The sequence below is a fragment of the Wyeomyia smithii genome, chromosome 3, assembly GCF_029784165.1.
Source record: "Wyeomyia smithii strain HCP4-BCI-WySm-NY-G18 chromosome 3, ASM2978416v1, whole genome shotgun sequence".
In the NCBI taxonomy this organism is placed as follows: domain Eukaryota; kingdom Metazoa; phylum Arthropoda; class Insecta; order Diptera; family Culicidae; genus Wyeomyia; species Wyeomyia smithii.
This window is the reverse complement of record NC_073696.1, coordinates 151,162,035-151,180,959: the sequence shown is the minus strand read 5'-3', so window position 1 is coordinate 151,180,959 and position 18,925 is coordinate 151,162,035. Positions and strand designations below refer to the sequence as shown.

Sequence of the window (18,925 nt, the reverse complement as noted above, 5' to 3'; positions counted from 1 at the left end):
AGCTGATGTGTGTAAATCGGTTAAGAAGAAAAATTTATTTGCATAGCAAAAGACACAATTAACAAGATCATTTAGTTTATAAAACCATCAAAATCCATAACAAACATTATTTTATTGTTGTAAAAGCTTGATAATAAGTTATTTTTTAGGTCGTGATGTATTTTCATGCAAAAGTAATAAAAATAGCAAAAATATGGACTGACCCACAATTGTGCACCGCAACACGTGACATTACTACAATTATGGGTCACTTCACTTATTGCACCGAGCAGAATTATTGTTTTTAGTAACATTTTCAACATTAAATCATTTCAATCGTATGAATAGGGCTACAATTGAGTTATAAAAAATACCACTATCAATGAAAATTGTTCAGTTTCGTGAGAATAGGCGTATTTGCGTAAAAGTGACCCATAATTGTAGCTGACCCATGATTGTGAAGGCACTGTACTGAAAAAGGGAATGTATACAACCATGATAGAAGGTTAGAAGGGCATTTCTGGGAATAAACTTACTAACACGATAAATAATTCCACATAAGGATGAGACTTTACCTTGGACATATTCAATATGCTCTCTCCAAGATAAAGTGGAATCCAACACTAGTCCCCAATATTTAAATTCGGATACATGTTCAATCAGACCCCTATGACGGACCAATATGCTCTGGAATTTTTTTCCTTGGCGAATAGAACACCATATATTTGGTCTTTGATAAGTTCAGTGAAAGTAAGTTTGTATTAAAATAGTTTAATAGGATTTTCAAGTCACTTGTTATGATTGGGATCACAGATGACACATCTTGATTAGGATAAAAAAGTGCTGTATCATCTGCAAATAATTTCGGCGTTTCTCTGAGGGGCAGATTACCAATATCATTTATATAGAGGAGGAATAGAAGAGGTCCAATATTGTTCCCTTGGGGAACTCCTACATTTATAGAACGGAGAGTACTCTGTGCCTCTTTTATCGCCACAAACTGTTGCCTTCCACTCAAATAACTGCTTATTATAGTATTAGCTAAGCCACGTATTCCATAGCATTCTAGTTTTTTCAACAGAATATTATGGTTTAAAGTGTCAAAAGCCTTTTTAAGATCTATAAAAAGGCCACCAACTATACATTTATTATCTATTTTATCTAATAAAAATTCAACCAGTTCAGTTATTGCAGTAGAAGTCCCACATCCTTTCCTGAATCCATATTGGAACTTATACAGGACATTGAACCTATTTAAAAAAATTACTTATCTGTTAACTAATAATTTTTCAAATATTTTGTTCAGTACTGACAACGTGGAAACAGGTCGGAAATTACATGGGTCAGACGTATCGCCGGATTTAAATACTGGAACGACTCTTGCTACTTTCAGACAGTCGGGATATTCACCATTCCTCAGCATTTTATTGAAAATCTCTGTGAAAATTTTTATAAGAGAAGTAACCTCTATTTCATTTGTATGCTTTAGAAATATGGTTTGACCAATGGGTGTTACAGTGCTCAAAGGATTGATGTTGTTTCTAGGAATACTTTTAGCTAGACACTAGAAAAGTATTCATCGAAAATTTCACACCCTTCTAAGTTATTTGACGTTTTATTTCCATTGTTCTCAAGTTCAATATTGCGGTCTTCATTTTTCCTGCCCAATATTTCGTTCAAAATTTTTCATAGTTTAGCGCTAGAAGTATCTTCAAACAGTTTTGCAAAATATTGCTTTTTACACCTTCGTTTAGCAATATCGGCTCTTTTAGTGACATGCTTGAACATTTCTAGTAGGTGATTGTCGGCAGGATTTCTTTTTATCTTTTTCAGATATTTATTTTTGAGTTTAATTCACTGCCACGTATAGTAATCAATCCAAGGACAATGCTTGCTTTTGATTTTCACACGTTCACTTTTTGTGGTACATTGTGGTACATTGATTTAATAGATTGTTGTAGGCCGTTGTTATTGCAATAATAGATTCATTTATATCTTCAGTACAAGCAAAATTGATTTAATTTGTTTTTGTCAACAATTTTTGAAGTAGAATACTTCTCTCAGGAAGTTTGGCATAGGGATGTGAAATGGAAATCTAAAACCGGAAAAAGTGAAAAATATGTCCAATTTCAGATGCTAATAAATCGGTTAGTATTCGATGGATTTCCTCCGTTATTGCAGCAATAGATTGGAAAATCTTCTAAGATTCTTCCCAAATGAAGATAATTGCAATTTTATTATTCAAACTATTGTACTATTGAAAATAGTCAAGCCTTCTCAAAACGAAGAATTCGACCTCTGATTGGTTGTTATATGATTGCTTCCCAAGCACGGTCGACAGCATCATATACCTTGCAATTAAAAATATGCTATTTGGCCTATATAAGAGCCTGTTTAAGCCGAAGCCGCTTATAATAATTCTAGACAGCGACAACAGCAGTCCTCCCTTAGCAGCAGCAGTAGCAGTGCAGTGGATACCAGCGATAGCGGATAGCGACCACAGCTGTAACATAACAATGGATAGCGCACTAGTTGCAGCGGATCTCAGCATCGATAGCAGCTGGGCCAGCTGATGCAGGGACAGCGGATACCAATGGCAGCGTATAGCGGCCACAACTGTGGCATGACTACAGATAGCGTAGCAGTTGCAGCGGGTATCAGCATCGATAGCAGCTGATGCAGTGAGGCACTTTAGTGAAATGTCTCTTTGCGATAGCGGGCACTAGTAAATGCATTCAATGAAAAGTTGACTTATTTTGACAACATGTGAGCCGTCTAGTTTTGAGTGTTAAATCAGCTTTTCACAGTTTATTTTATCACAAGGAATACTTCATTCGCACTGTCAGTGGTAACGCAAAGATGTGATCGGCATCTTATCCGATATTGAATTGAACAATAAATTGTCCTTTTCAGGATGAAATAAAAGCCTGATTGAAGAGTTAATATTTTCGAATAAATTAATTCACATATTTAAATTTATAAAAGTTATAAATTTTACTTTATCTTCATGTCTCAGAATATACTGAATTATCTTTTCCTTCAGTCACGAGCACGACAGCCGAAAAACTTTCATTATCTGCATAAAAATCAATTTTTCACATAATCAAAATTTAAAAACTATCAATTCTCAATCATGACAAGCACCATACTATATTATTGAAAATGGTCAATCCTTGTTGAAGCGCAATCGATCGCGCGATTGATCTGATTAGTCAACGTTTATTTACTAGAAAAAATGACTGACACGCAAGCAGCCGGGTAATCTTTCTTGTGAAAGTATTCTACTTCAACCTTGCGGTCGTGGCTTTGCACACAACCCTCCTGTGATTTTTTGTTAAGATAACATGTTCCCTTGGATTATTCATTTTAAACGACGAAACAACTATAAGGTGATTACTGATATCTGAACAAATCGTATCGTTTCTCAAGTAAACAACATCTTCATTTCGGCAGATACAGTGATCCAGTATGTTACTACTGATTGGGCAAGTTGCATACGTATTTGTACAATTATAATCAAATGAAGCTAGTAAACTTTTATACCGACGAGCAATATTATTTTGTACTAAATTGATTGGAATATTTATATCTCCTACAATAAAACGAAGATGTGAACTATGAGTGGACAATAAGTTTCCTAGTTTAGCATAAAATTGATTGAAATCATAAGACTGAGGCCTGTAAACTCCCACAACATCGCATAGAATGCCATTGGATTTTATTTCAGCATGAATCATGTGAAATCCATCGGTAGAAATTGTTTTTGGATGATGTATCACGACAAGAGAAAATCGGACTAGAATTTGGAACGTTTCACCCACCACAACTACATCAATGGAAATTTTTATGTTGTCGAGCAGCAAAAGAATATTGTCAAACTTCTGCATATTATTCATTCCTCTTATGTTCCACTGAGCTATACGGAGGACATTATTTCCAATTACGGTATAATTTAAGTTAAAATCTTCCAAACAATCGTGATATGAATTTATTTGATTAGCCATTTCTATTAATTTGATACAAGTAAACATAGAACATGCAAACATAGAAGTTTGTTTATTAGAGTTATTGTTACTGCATTTTCTTTTAGGGGAGGGGGTTTCCTTTGAAGGCGATCTTCCACTATAACGGCTAATTAACTCTAATAAATCATCCCTAGTTTTTATCATCTCTGGCTTAGATTTTTTTTTTAACCAATACATTTCCTCCTCTGCTACACCAAACATATTTCAGTTTTGACTTATCCTGGTACCCTCTCATTTCTAACAGAAGTTCCATGGACAGCGGAGTCAATTCGTTGCGTACTGTAACGGTTGTTGGCTTCCCATTGATTATATAATTAGGACCGATTTGCGTAGAGAAAAATTTACCTGTTTCCTTTTTCTTATTGAAAATTATCTCTTTGTTATTTTCACTATTGAAAACTACTCGAATGGGCACAAGAGAATTTATCGGTTTATTTTTTGCATTCAACCTAGTGGCTGAAACGACCATATCAGGACCTGCAGTAACACCACAACAAACAATAACTTTTTGAACAATTTTTTGAGTATTCTCATCTGGGTGATATGGAATACCGAGAACAACTGCATTTCTACTATTTTTTTGCGGTTATTTTTATCTACTTCATGTTCAAGCTTGTGAACTGTTTTAGACAAATTTTGTTGAGAATTTTTCATTTTATCAATTTCATGCTTCAAGCATCCATTCTCTTCTTTCAGTTCTTGAAAGTCGGTTACTATTTCATCAAACTTTGACGACAGGAAATCTTGTGACTTTTCTATGGCAGCAGTGATTTGTTTCATTTCGCTTCTGAAGTCTTGCATTTCCTGGGATACTGCATTGGCAACAGCACCCCTTAGCTCAACTGCAAGTGATCCCACAATCGAAGCTTTGTTGTCCTGCATCTCAATGATCCGTTGATAGATACTCGAACAGTTATGAGAGCAAAAATACATTTTCTCCTTGATGCGTCGCGCAGAGTTCGCGGTTATGTTGCGGCACTTGAGATGTGCATCAGTGAAACAGTACATACAAGTCAAGAGTTTACTACGGTCCTTCTGGTCTTCTGGTAAGTATAATAACAACAATTTTACAAAAGCAACTGCACACACACCTTTTCAATATATCACGAAAATTTTCATTTAACAACGAATTCAATTTGCACTCCTTAGATCAAAATGAAAAGCTAGTAAACAGCACAACTTTGCCTATGTAGGCTCTTCGTGTCAACTTTGTTTAAAATAAATTATTAGTTGCGAATAACAAGCTGAGATAGATAGTCTATATGTCTATATGTCGGGAAGGTAAACAGACAGTTGGGTGAGAATGCAACACACTATTAAAGATCTATAAATACTACAATTGGAATTGACATGATATTCTAGCGAATTGAAATAACAGATACAAATAGAGACGCATCCAAAAACAGGCCTTTTGACTATGTATATGTATAAAGTTTACCACAGGTAAGTCAGCAAACTGATACTGCAAGAGATTTCTGATTCCACAGTTACTCATAAACTGAACGTGGAAGTATGTTTTCCAGCCTACCAGATTGAACCAATCAACCACAGACCAGATATTTGTTCGTCAAGTAACCGTTTGGGCGGCAAAGGGTATCACAATATCAAGTCTTTATTGTAGGAGCGAGACCATTATGCGAATCGATCAGAGTTCCATCAAATGCTAAGCGCTTGTCAAGTAACCGTTTGGGCGGCAGAGGATAGCACGAAAAGCTTTCGAAAGAGACTGCAACGTCACAAATGTATTTATAGGGGTACTCACAGTTGACTTCTACTCAATTCAGTATAATTTCACCTGCAGATTCCATCACCCCAATACAACAGTAGCAGCAAGATAACGCAGCAGCAACAACAACAACCACAGGCTAATTCTCAGCCTGATAATAGGTCAAACAATAACCCCTTCTGGTAACGTTGAGCTATGTGAAAAATGATTTTTTGTACGTTTATTCTATCACAATATCACAAATAACATCACTCGGTCTACAAATAGCGTTATCACTACCAATTACATTACTTGTAATGAAATAAGCTTGCAAATAAATACGAATAATTTAGATTTATTCACAGAAAAGAAAACTTTGTGTTAACCTAGAACAACAGTGTTGCCAATCAGTGGCCTCTTAGCGTCATTCTGGTTAAAGAAACACTCATATTGGGTGGTATTTGGTCATTTGCTGCTATTTTCCAGCACCAGGAAGCCGCCATCTTGGATTTCAAAATGGCATTTGGAGACAATTTCCTCTGAGCATCATTCTGGTTAAAGAAACACCCATATTTGGTTGTTTTTGGGTCATTTTCGGCAGTTTTCCAGTCACCAAAAGTAGCCATTTTACAACTCAAAATGTTGTCTAAGGGGCCGTTCAATAATTACGTAAGCATTTTTTTCCACTTTTTCGACCCCCCCTCCGCACATTGTAAGACATCGTAAGTTTTTTTGATACCCCCCTCCCCCATAGTAAGATCTTACTGCCAGCATGTATTGTTTTTTTTTATTTTAGTTTTATCATTATGAGCAAGCACAGTACTTCATTTCCTCTTCTGTCCTTTATTCGAGTAATTCCGTAATTTCCTTCCATGAATTTCACCGTCCACGCTTTCATGAACATGGGTATTTGAACAGCTGCAATCCCAATATTTTTCTTACGTAAGAATATTAATTCTCCCCCCTCCCGCTCCTGTAAGATAGCGTAAGAAAATTGCATACCCCCCCTCTCCCCTATTTGCTTACGTAAATATTGAACGCCCCTAAGATCGATTTGTGGTTTCAGTGCATCATCAAGATTTCGGAAATATCCATATCGGGTGGTATTTGGTCATATCTCGCTGTTTTTCAGAAACCGGAAGTCGCCATCTTGGATTTCAAAATGGTATTCAGAGACCATTTTTGGCCTCTGAGCATCATTCTGGTTAAAGAAACACCCATATTGAGTGGTATTTGACCATTTTCGTCTTTTTTCCAGTCACCAGCAGTCGCCACGATACAATTCAAAATGTTGTCTGAGGTCGATTCGTGGCTTCAGTGCATCATAACATACCGGAAATACCCATATTTGGTCATTTGCCGCTGTTTTTCAGAAACCGGAAGTCGCCCTCCTGGATTTCAAAATGGCATTTGGAGACGATTTCTGGCCTCTAAGCGTCATTCTGGTTAAAAAAACAGGTGGTATTTGGTCATTTTCGGCAGTTTTTCAGTCACCGGAAGTCGCCATCTTACAACTCAAAATGTTTTTTTTTCTCATATATGAACTCAAAATGTTGTCGGAGGTAGATTTGTGGTTTCAGTGCATCATCACGATTTCCGAAATACCCATATTAGGTGGTATTTGTTCATATCCCACTGTTTTTCAGAAACCGGAAGTCGCACTCTTGGATTTTAAAATGATATTTGGAGATATTTTCCGGATAAAAACCGGAAGTTTCCATCTTAAATTTAACAATGGCGTCTGGAGTCGAAAATTTTCCTTGCTCTCAAAAAACCTCAACATATCAAATTTGGTTCCATTTGCTCGATTATTTCTCGAGATGTGCAGAAAATTGTGTGGAACCCCTCCGAAACATTATAGACATCTTTGTTACCCCTAAAAATATTCTCATGCCGAATTTGGTTCCATTTATTTGGTTAGTTCTCGAGATGTGCAGAAATTTGCGTTTCATTTGTTTGGAACCCCTCCCTCACATAAGAAGGAGGAGTGTCGAACCATTATAGACATATTTGTTACCTCTAGAAACATTCACATGCCAAATTTGGTTATATTTGGTGGATTGGTTCTCGAGCTGTGCGAAATTTGTGGTTCTTTTGTATGAGACCCCTCCCTTTTAAAAGAGGGAGGGGTGTCTAACTGTTATGGATATATTTGATACCCCTAAAAACATCCAACAGCCAAATTTGGTTCCATTTACTTGGTTAGTTCTTGAGATGTGCAGAAATTTGTGCTTCATTTGTATGGAATCCCTCCCTTTTAGTAGAGGGAGGGGTGTCAAACCATTATGGATATATTTGTCAACCCTAAAAACATCCACCTGCCAAATTTGTTTTTTTTTTCTCTGTGTGGACTCATCACTGCAACCAGAGACATTTTGATCTATTGTGATATTGCCCAGGTGTTTTCTGTACTCCGCACTTCATATTATTGGCAGTATCACTATTGAAGTGAATGATACGCTTTTTTTTATATCCGTGCTTGTGTGTTTACCCTTACATTTCAAGCTTACTGCTCTACTATACCGAGCCTCTTTTCTATCCTACCAATATCGCCAAATTACAATTGCCTGAACTGAGGCTACATCTAACGTTCCTCTCTGGCCAGGTTTATTCTAAGAGGGACTTATTATGTCAAGAGGAAGGAGTCTTATCGAAACCTCGTTCCTCGTGCCAATATCGCCGATTACAATTCCCTGTAGAGGGTAAATATCTCTGAAATCAGTTTTATTATAAGAAGGACTTATTTTGTCAAGAGGAAGGAGTCTTATCGAACCTCGTTCCTCCTACCAACACCGCGTCACAATCACAATTCCCTGAAGAGGCACTTAATGCTTCACCTCTGTTCAGGTTTATTATAAGTGGGACTTATATTTTCGTCAAGAGGAAGGAGTCGTATCGAAACCTCGTTCCTCCAGCCAAGACCGCGTCATAACTACAATTCCCTGAAGAGAACTATTATACGTTACTCAGAACAGTTTTATTATAAGAGGAACTTTTTTGTTAGGATGAAAGTCAGCAAGGGTACTATAGAATTCAGCTTGAAGGAAGGGTATGTAGTAGAGAGCCTGAGAATGAACCCATGTTAAAGTCCTTTGACAACCAAATGGCCTGATTCTACTAAGATTCGAACCCACGACCACTCGCTCATCAAAGCGGACTCTGTAACCTTGCGGCCACGAAGCTTCCTAAATGTGCCAAATTTGGTTCCATTTGCTTGGTTAGTTTTCGAGATGTGCATGAACTTGTGTTTCATTTGTTTCATTTCCAGAAGAGGGAGGGTATGGTAGGCATGAAAGATGATGACGACTTATTATTCGCTGGGTACGGATTAAGTACTTCGCCTCGTTGAAAAAAGATATGCTGGAGATTAGGTGGGGGTCGAGAAAATTTATCCTTCGCTGCAGCAAGAAGCACAGGGTCTGGTGGTAGTTGGTTGTAGTAGCTGTTGTTAAGATTTCTGTTAAGGTTGAGGGTACGATTCGGGATCTGATTGTTGTGATTATTGATACTGTTATATTTTTTTTCTTCATCTATAATTTATTTGACACGGCACAAATACAATTTAATGTTTAACGGCGCCAATTATATCTGGTAGCTTACTTCCTAAAGTATCTTAATAACTAAAAGCAAATTTTTTATCCTCGCTGCCGACTACGAGCTGAAACTAAATCTAACTTAAAGCTAGAATGTTTTGCATTAAAAGCACTGATTTGTTGTTTGATGGTTTTCCATCGCCATAGGTAAGCAGCATATTGAATATGTTCCGCTGCTGGGCCAAGATATTACGGACTGGCATATTGGGTTGTCTCCCTCGGGACCTGAGAGTATCGTGCGGGTCTAGTTGCTGTTTCCGGATCCGGGGTCTTAACGTGTTCTTGTCGTGTCATGTCGAAGTCATCGCAAAGGTTATAGATTAAAGAGGAGCGGTTATCATTGTAAGGGGAACCCCAAGCCACGCCATGAGAGTTGAAGTCTCCCAAAATCAAACGTGGCGAGGGAAGAAGTTCTATTAAATCAAAGAGCAGCCGTTGCCCAACCTGTGCTCTGGGAGGAATATAAATTGAGGCAGTACAAAGCTCTTTACCTTGTATTGTCATTTGACATGCGACAACTTCGATGCCTGGAATCGAGGAGAGGTTAATACGTGGAACGAATAGCACTTTTTAATCCCTAAAAGTACTCCTCCATATGGGGTGTCTCGATCAAGGCGAATAATATTAAAATCATGGAAGTTGAGATCAATATTCGAAGTAAGCCAAGTTTCACAAAGGGAAAATGCATCGCATTTGTTTTTATTTATCAGAACTTTAAACGAATCAATTTTTGGTAAAATACTTCTACAATTCCACTGTAAGACAGAGATAGAATCCTTCATATACGCAGTTGAATTAGGCATCGAAGGATACAATCGCTGCAAGGAGGGGCCATTGGGCAGTCAACTGCTTCAAAAATGATCTAACTGTTGGGAGAAATGCTGTAAGAAAAATTTTAATTGGATCGGGTACATTGAAAAATTCAAAAATCCAGTCCACAATGTCAGAAAATTTAACTAATCCAGAGTTTGTTTCATCAACTGGATGTGCAAAAGGAACAACTGGGGTTTTAGGTGTTCCTGGCAGTGCTGGGAACTCCTTCTGGGACTTTAAATTTGCAAGCCCAGGAGGAGTTTGCTTCGGTTTTTCCGCAGCACTGTTTGGTTTGCTTGTAACTTTCATTTCACTTTGAGAAATCTTAGGACCTTTTCTGGGAAGTTTAGAAGAGGAAATATTTTTCCTCTTTCTAGACTCCCCAGGATTGGCGTAAGATGTTCCCGCTGGTGAATCGTCAGGATCGGTTTCATCAGAGGACAACAGATCATAAGGGTTTGATGTAATGGGAGAAGTGGTAACGGTCTTCTTCAGCATCTCAGCGTAAGAACGCTTCGAACGCTCTTTGAGAGACCTCTTTATTTTATCCCTGCGCTGCATGTACACCGCACATGTCGAGAGCTCATGCTGACTCTCCCCACAGTGAATGCATTTTTCAGCATTTTTACTGCAGGAATCATCCGCATGATTCTCCCCACACTTGCCACAACGTGCCTTATTGCAGCAGTAGGCGGCGGTGTGGCCTAACTGCTTACAATTCAGGCAGTTCATGACGCGAGGCACATATAATCGCACAGGGAGACGAACCCGGTGGATCGAGACGTGGCTTGGTAGCGCTGACCCGGCGAACGCAACTCGAAACGAGTCTGACGGGGTGTATACTGTTTTGCCACCGATGATCGATGCTGACCGCAATTGCTTGCAGTCGAGCACCTTTACATCGGGACAGGTTTTGTTTTTAAAGCACCCTTTGGCACTTGCCAGTATACACTCGACGGACAGACTCGAATCGGTTATGACACCGTCGATCTCCACGTCTCGTGCGGGTATGTAAACGCGATACTCGCGTGTGAAGAGCTCAGAGCAAGCTATATCGTTGGCCTCTTTCAGGTTACTGACCACGACACGGAGCTTGTTAGGCCGGACCTTGGAAATTTCGGTCACGCCCTTGTACTCCTTCGTCAGGGCTTTAGAAATCTGCAAGAGGTTCAACTGTTTCGATTTCGGTCCCGCCTTTGGCCGAAAATAGACAGTATAGCTGCCCTGGGCTCCGTCTGGGTAAAGCCTGGGGCGAGGGGGGACTGAAGAATGAACAGGGGAGGGGGTAACAGAAGGGTCAGGGTCAGAGGGGTTCGGGGATGGTGGCGCGGGAGGCGAGGGATCTACATCCATCCCGCTAAGTCTAGCGCACTAGCGCCGACAAGAGCACGTACCTTTTTACTTCTCCCTTCCAGTAAGGTTGGTTGTCCGATCGTTCGAAGTTGCAGCCGTTACAGCCAGCAGCACCAATACAGCAGCACCGAACAGCCACCAGCAGCGAGCCAGGTGTGAGATCACTCCACACAGCGATACAACTCACTGTCAACTGATGGCTTCTTCTTTTTCCTCTTTTGTGTCTCGTCCACTGCTGTAGCACAATTCAGCCAGCAGCCAAATCGGCTTACGCACCAGTTGGTAGTCACGATACGAAACAGTTGCACAAAGGCGCGACCTTGAACCCGGATTTATTTCACTCGACCAGGCAAACAATGCCAACACTTGTTCTCACGTCTTTTGTTTTATATTCTTTCGGAACGATCACCGATCACACGTCCGATACTGATGCGTGTTCGGCACAGAATGATACTGTTATAGTTGTTGTTGGAGTTGTTAATGTTGCGGTTGTTGTAGATGTTATTGTTGCGATTGAAGATGTTATTGTTGCGGTTCTGGTGGTTGTTATTGCTGCGGTTGTTGTAGATGTTGTTGTTGCGGTTGTGGTTGTTATAGTTGTTCTGGTGGTTGTTATTGTTGCGGTTGTTGTAATTGTTACCATTGCGGTTGTTGTTGTTAGTACTGTTGTTGTTAGCCCGTTGTCGTCGAATCCTCCTTCTTCTGGCTGCATCTGCATTCTTCAACTGTACCAAACGACGCCTTCTGCGTTCATCATAATCTGTCCAATCCGCTTTCCAAACTTTTTTTGAACCTAGAAACCGCCATCCTGAATTATTGGCATTATCCAAATTAAGTTCTGTTGTCAAACTTGGAGGTGAAACAGGTGAAGCTATTGGGGGAGCGGCAGCACTCGCTGACTTAGTTCTTAGTTCTTCGATGCAGGATAACAGAGTTTTAAGCTCAACTACAATGTTTATCTCTAACGGATTGGTTTGTATTGAACAGCTGTTTGCCGTTTCTACAAACAGCTTTCCTAGCTGTGAAATTTTGTTGTTTATGCTGGTCAGCGATTCCGTTAATTCGTTCCGAAGTTCGTTCTTGAATTCCAAAAAAGCAATGTTAACGAGCTGCGTCAGGTGATTTTTAAGTGTTGGCATAATTCCAGCCATACTGTTGGCTTTAATGTTTGGCGCAAGCACTTGGTTTATTTGTGTAAGTGACTTGTCGATAACCTCTAGAGCTCGTATCTCTAGTCCTCGTATCAACCTGAAGAACGGAAGTGAGACATGCATGGTATGATATAAAATAGTGAATTGCAAACAAATGTTATATAGCAAATGTTGATTAATCAGAACTGAACATGTTGTATTTACCAATCCTTGATACCACAATTTGAATAATTTTCGTTCAGACAAGACATTGTTTAGTTGGTTTACTATCATACTTTCACGTCGTTGAATAAAAAAAAGCTCGTAACGTGTAGATGCCTTTAGCAAAGATATATGTCAGCCGAAGAGCTAGTATAGTAAATAATATTGATCAAATCGGTTGTGTAGTTTCTGCGATAATGAAGTTTCGTGATTTTCACATTTCGGTACATTACAGACGAAGTTACAGTTCGATTACAGTAAAATTCAATAGGGTGTTATGAGGCAGCTAGACTTTTCATTTGATACTAATTTTGTGGAAATTTTATATATAATAAGATGTGAGCTCAGATAGAGACACTATAATCAACTCTTCTGAGCTCGCGCCAGGCGTTTTCTGTGCCAACGCCATTGTAAATAGTACGGCACATTATGCTAAAATAATGAATACTAATGATTTCTCCGTACAAATAAGCAATACTAACTTTAAATTTTCAAATTTAATTGATTATCATATAGTGAAAATCAATCAAAATCATAGATCGAATCGTAGATCGAATCGAAAAACTTTACGCTGAATCAAACTTAAGTGATATACCAGCGTCTGCAAAACAATCGATTTAACAACTGTGTAATGAATACAGCGATATATATAGCTTACAAGACGATTCATTAACATGCAATAATTGTTATCGATAGAAAGTTAACCTAGCATATAAGACACCAGTATATATAAAAAATTACCGAAATGCACAATGTCATGAAGATAAAAAGTGGATAAACTTCTTTTGAAGACGACATAATTGAACCTTCTGTGTCAAATTACAACTCACCATTATTACTAGTACCAAACAAATCGAAAAAATGGAGGCTTGTCGTAGACTTTCATTAAACAAACAACTTTTGGCAGATAAGTTTCGCTTGCCGAAAACTAATGATATTCTTGACCAGCTCGGCAGAGCAAAATATTTTTCTACATTAGATCTCATGTCTGGTTTCCACCAAATTGAGCTCGAGAGAAGTCAGGGGAATCTATGGCATTTTCACTGCCAGAACGAGGTCATTTCCAATACAAACGATTACCGTTTGGACTCAACATAAGTACAAACAGTTTTCAACGTATGATGTCGATTGCACTTAGTGGATTGTGCCCTGAGTGCGCATTTTTATATATCGACGACGTGATTGACGTAGGTTGTTCAGTTTAACACCACCTGAAAAATTTAAGAAAAGTGTTTGAATGTGTTAGTGGTCCCCATGGCTCTGTGGTTAGCGATGTCGGTCGGCTAGCTCTCCCACACGGTTGTGATATCGGGTTCGATTCCCGATCGAGTCGAGGAACTTTTCGAGCTGGAAATTTTCTCGACTCTGCACTGAGGCACGGTGTATCATTGTACTTATCCTACGCATGCAAAATGTGCCAAAAACAATATCGATAACGAATTCTCTCAACTAATCTAGTTGATCGAGACCGCTATTAGCCCCAAGGCTAAGCGTGCGATATTGATATTGTTTGAATGCTTGAAGAAACGGAATCTGAAGCTAGATCCGTCTAAATGCAATTTTTTCAAAACAGAAGTAACTTTTTAGGGCACAAGATAACCGATAAAGGAATGTTACCCAATAATTCAAAATTTAACATTATTGAAAACTATCCATAACCACAGAACGCCATCCAAATTAAAAGCTTTGTGGCTATGTGTAATTATTACAGACTTTTTATTCCAAATTTCGCAAGCATTAATAAATTGTTAAGGAAAAACATAAATTTCATTCGGACCGAGGAGTGTCAGTCCTCGTTCGAAAAATTCAAAAATATGCTAGTATTACAATATCCAGACTTTCAGAAAACATTTGTCTGAACAACAGACGCCTCAAACTTTGCGTGCGGGGCAGTCTTATCACAAACGTACGAAAATAATGATCTGCCTGTTTCTTTCGCCAGTCGCGCGTTAACAAAAGGCGAAGCAAACAAGCACATCATTGAAAAAGAATTAGCAGCTATACATTGAGCGATAATGCACTATCGACCATAGCTTTAAGGGTGTGAATTTTTAATACGTACAGACCATCGACCACTGGTTTATCTCTTCGGAATTTGGAACCCATCTTCGACGCTAACACAGATGAGAATTGATCTCGAATAGTTCGACTCCGAGGTTGAGTTCGTCCCTGGAAAAAGTAACGTCGTGGTCGATGCACTATCTAAAATTAGATTAACATCGGATAAATTAAAAACGATTAATGTTTTGCAAGTAGAGACAAGGCCAATGCAACGCAAACCATGTCTAGTCAATAATGCTAACGAAAACAACTCTATGTGTATGAAACAGTAAATAATGAACAAATATATAAGCTTTCGAAAATAGAATTTATACCGTCGGATAACTTATTTTAACGGATGACCATGCTGAATGTTATAGGAAAAAAAATTAAAACCAGTGCGTCTTGAACTGTCCTACAGATCAGACGTGTTTTCGGTTGCTTGTGGACTGGTCTTTGACTGCCTATAGCTTCAAAGTTTGTGTTTTATCAGTGTGTCTTTTAAAGACTACCTGAAAGTTATTTCCCATCAGTCTTTCTCAAGGCTACCTACTTTTAAATTTAACATTTGTTTTAACTTTTTTCGTATCACCTGAAATGACAGGTCGAAAAAAGAAACCGCATCACTACGAGAAGAAAAAGAGTGCATTCTCTCTCGGACAATTCGAATGTCTGCAGTGATAACATGTTTGATATTTTGCCTGAGCAAGAAGCCGGTGAAATAGAAGTTATTAGTAATGTAATACTATAAAAAATGTAAATTCTTTATAAAAGGAGAAAGTTCCACCTATTCCTGCAGTGATAACATGTTTGATATTTTGCCTGAGCAAGAAGCCGGTGAAATAGAAGTTATTAGTAATGTAATACTATAAAAAATGTAAATTCTTTATAAAAGGAGAAAGTTCCACCTATTGTGGTAACTATTTCTTCTAAATTTAATATTTTCAAAAAGGAACTCTCAACGTCTGTTTCTGACGTTAAAGTTACCGGCGAAAACAGTCAGAGAGCTGGAATTTCCCTTGTTAATTTTTTTAAATTTTCACCGCAGTGAGGTTAACAACTTAAAATTTTTTGAAAAAGCACATGCTTTATATAATAAGCGTGTAAAGTGAGAAATTTGTAGGAGGTTTGGCGGAGGTGAAAAGCATATCACCCAATGCCGTACTTGTCAACGATATGGCCATGAATCTAATTTTTGTAACATGGACCAAAAATGCCTTTATTGTGGAAACTCTTACAAAAAGGACACATGTCCTGTGAAACAGAGAAAAAAATTTCAGTGCGCCAATTGTAACGGCAACCATATGTCAAATTTTTACGAATGCCCAGTCCGTTTAGCCATTGTTAAGGCAAGGCAAGGTAAACAAAATTCAATTTCCCAATCAAAACAAACTTCAAAACATAATTCTCCAAGCCCCACTGTACCAGGCAATTTTTCTACTCCTTTGCATACCCGTTTAACGTATGCACAGGTAGCAGGTAGTAACATTAATGCACCTTATGTTGGTAATTCGAAATGACCGTTAACATGGGAGGTAAACAAAAACCGGTAGAAAATAAAAATACATTGATTAGCCCAGCTAATATTACTACCGAAAACATTTTTTCTAATGTCAACTGCTTGGGGCCTATTACGGCAGGAAAACTTTCTTTTCTGCAACAGGCAATGTTCGATCTTATGAACGCCATGTTGCAGACAAAATCCATGTTTGAAGCTATTCAATTTGGAACAAATTTTACAATTCAAATTGTATCTAATTTAAAATTTAGCAATGATTTTAAATTAAACATTTTAAATTGGAATGCTCGCTCATTGAAGGCCAATGAGAATGAGTTTTTAAATTTTTTAACAAAAAAACTTATTTTCAAAGAGCACATTGAGAGTATACAAGCCAAGTGCATCAAATATACGAGATGTTTATATCCTCTCATTGACAGGAATTCTAAACTTTGTTTAAAGAACAAACTCTTGATTTACAAACAAATTTTTAGACCAGCAATGCTTTATGCTGTACCGATCTGGTCAAGTTGCTGTTGAACAAGGAAGAAAACGCTCCAAAGAATTCAGAATAAAATTCTGAAAATGATTTTGAAGCGTCCTCCTTGGTTTGGTACACTCGAATTACATAGACTTACTGGTGTTGAACCATTAGAAGTTATGTCAAATAAAATTATTAACAATTTTCGACAAAAATCGTTGCAGTCCTCAATTGCTACAATAAGCTCTCTTTATAGCCAATAAGTTAGCAATTAAGTGAGTTGTAAGTTTACTTTCCTTTCTTGACAAGTAGGTTTAAATCCCTACGAATGATAAGTCCTAATTGCGAAAGCAAACAAATCCTAACAATTAAAATTACAAATTACTAACAGTGTTGAGAAGTCACCATTTGTGATTGGACACACATTCTCATTATTTACTAATATTTATCATAAATACATAAGCTACTTACAAATCCCCCTATTATAAAAAAAAAAAAAAATTTAACAGTAAATAATGTGCACATTGCAATTATTACAGAAACATTTTTGAAACCTAACATCAGATTAAAATATGATCCCAATTACGTTCATAGATATGATAAGATTCAGGGTTCCGGCGGTGGAGTTGCAATTGTTATTCATCGCCGAATCAAACATCGTGCTCTTCCCCATCTTGAGACAAAAGTTATTGAAACTATGGGAATTTAAGTTCAAACTGAACTTAAGATTTTATTTATTGTCGTAGCATATTTACCATTCCAATGCACACGCGAGCACAAAAATTATTTTAAAAGTGATTTACAAAATCGGCGATTGTAACGCTAAACATCGATCATGGAATAATTCTCAAAGTAATTCCAATGTTCCTCAGGATACTATTCAATTTTGTCTCCGAATAGTCCTACATGTTATTCTCCTGTAAAAAAAACATCAACAATTGATTTGGTGCTAACAGATCAAAGTCATGTATGTAGTGAATTGATCACATATGCTGACTTTGATTCTGACCATCTTCCAATTACTTTTTCCATATCACACGAATCAGTTTTAAACCCTATGAGCTCTGTTTTTAATAATAACATAGCTAATTGGGAAAGATACAAAACTCATATTGAGAACAATTTCAAAACGAAGTGAATATTGATTCCGCTTTGGAAGCATTAAAATGTGTAGTTGTTGATGCCAGGAATTATTCTGTTCCAAAACTCAAGTGAAATTTGATTCTCCAATAATTGACGAAAATCTTCAACTTCTAATTCGTTTGAAAAATGTCCGCAGACGTCAATATCAACGTTCTCGTGACTCTGTTTTTAAAACTATTTATAAAGATTTACAGAAAGAGATTAAACATAGATTTACTCTCCTGAGAAATCAACCTGGTAACGATGGAATCTTTAATATATTAATCAAACATCTCCCTGAGAGTCAGGGATGTCATGTAGTAAACCTCATGTAGTTTTCGGCTATGTAGAATACCTCTTGTAGAATACCTAACTAAAAACGAGTATTGTACGAAAACCTGCAAAGAATTTTTTTTTTGGTGAATTACATGAAGAATAAACGAAATTTAAGTTTAAAAATATTATTTATTTTTAATCTATTTATTTAATCTATTTATTTATTTATTTTCGTCAAGCAAATGTAGACTACAGTTATAATAATACAATGTTGTCTTATATTCTATACATTATTTCCAGTAGTTAGTCGTTTTTACATTTGATTTCTGCCCATAGTAATGTCGATATTTTCGCAGTGCTGATTATAGTGGCAATGGTGATGATTATTTTGTGTAAATTGAGAACGAATTTGACATTTAAAGTCGTTGCTTTTAACCCTCTAGTTCCCAAGTTAATTTTGAGACGGACTTCGACAAAATCATTATGGATCTTTTAGAACATTTTTTAAGTATTGATTGAAGCTTTTTAGAGGGTGACTGAGGACCGACTAAAGGCGGCACTGGACACTAGAGGGTTAATCTCCATCGATTTCGGAGCTTTCCAAAAGCATTCCAAAGTCGAAGTCTTCTTGACTTGGTTGGTTGATCGTAGCGTAAAATAAACATTAACGAGTTTTTTTGATGTTTCA

The 18,925-nt window shown here is 37.6% G+C and overlaps 1 protein-coding gene and 1 long non-coding RNA gene across 4 annotated transcripts in view; both read left to right on the top strand.

Moving 5' to 3' along the window:
- Window positions 1-18,925, top strand: part of LOC129727093 (calcineurin-binding protein cabin-1-like) — a 667,482-nt gene that overhangs the window by 29,948 nt on the left and 618,609 nt on the right. The window lies entirely within an intron of this gene.
- Window positions 4,542-6,049, top strand: LOC129727097 (uncharacterized). 2 transcript variants are annotated; one of them, XR_008728479.1, is made up of 4 exons: window positions 4,542-5,050; window positions 5,154-5,301; window positions 5,367-5,447; window positions 5,528-6,049. It is a non-coding gene; the product is annotated as an uncharacterized LOC129727097 (long non-coding RNA). The 2 variants fall into 2 exon arrangements; XR_008728480.1 differs by having other exon boundaries at window positions 5,154-5,746; window positions 5,806-6,049.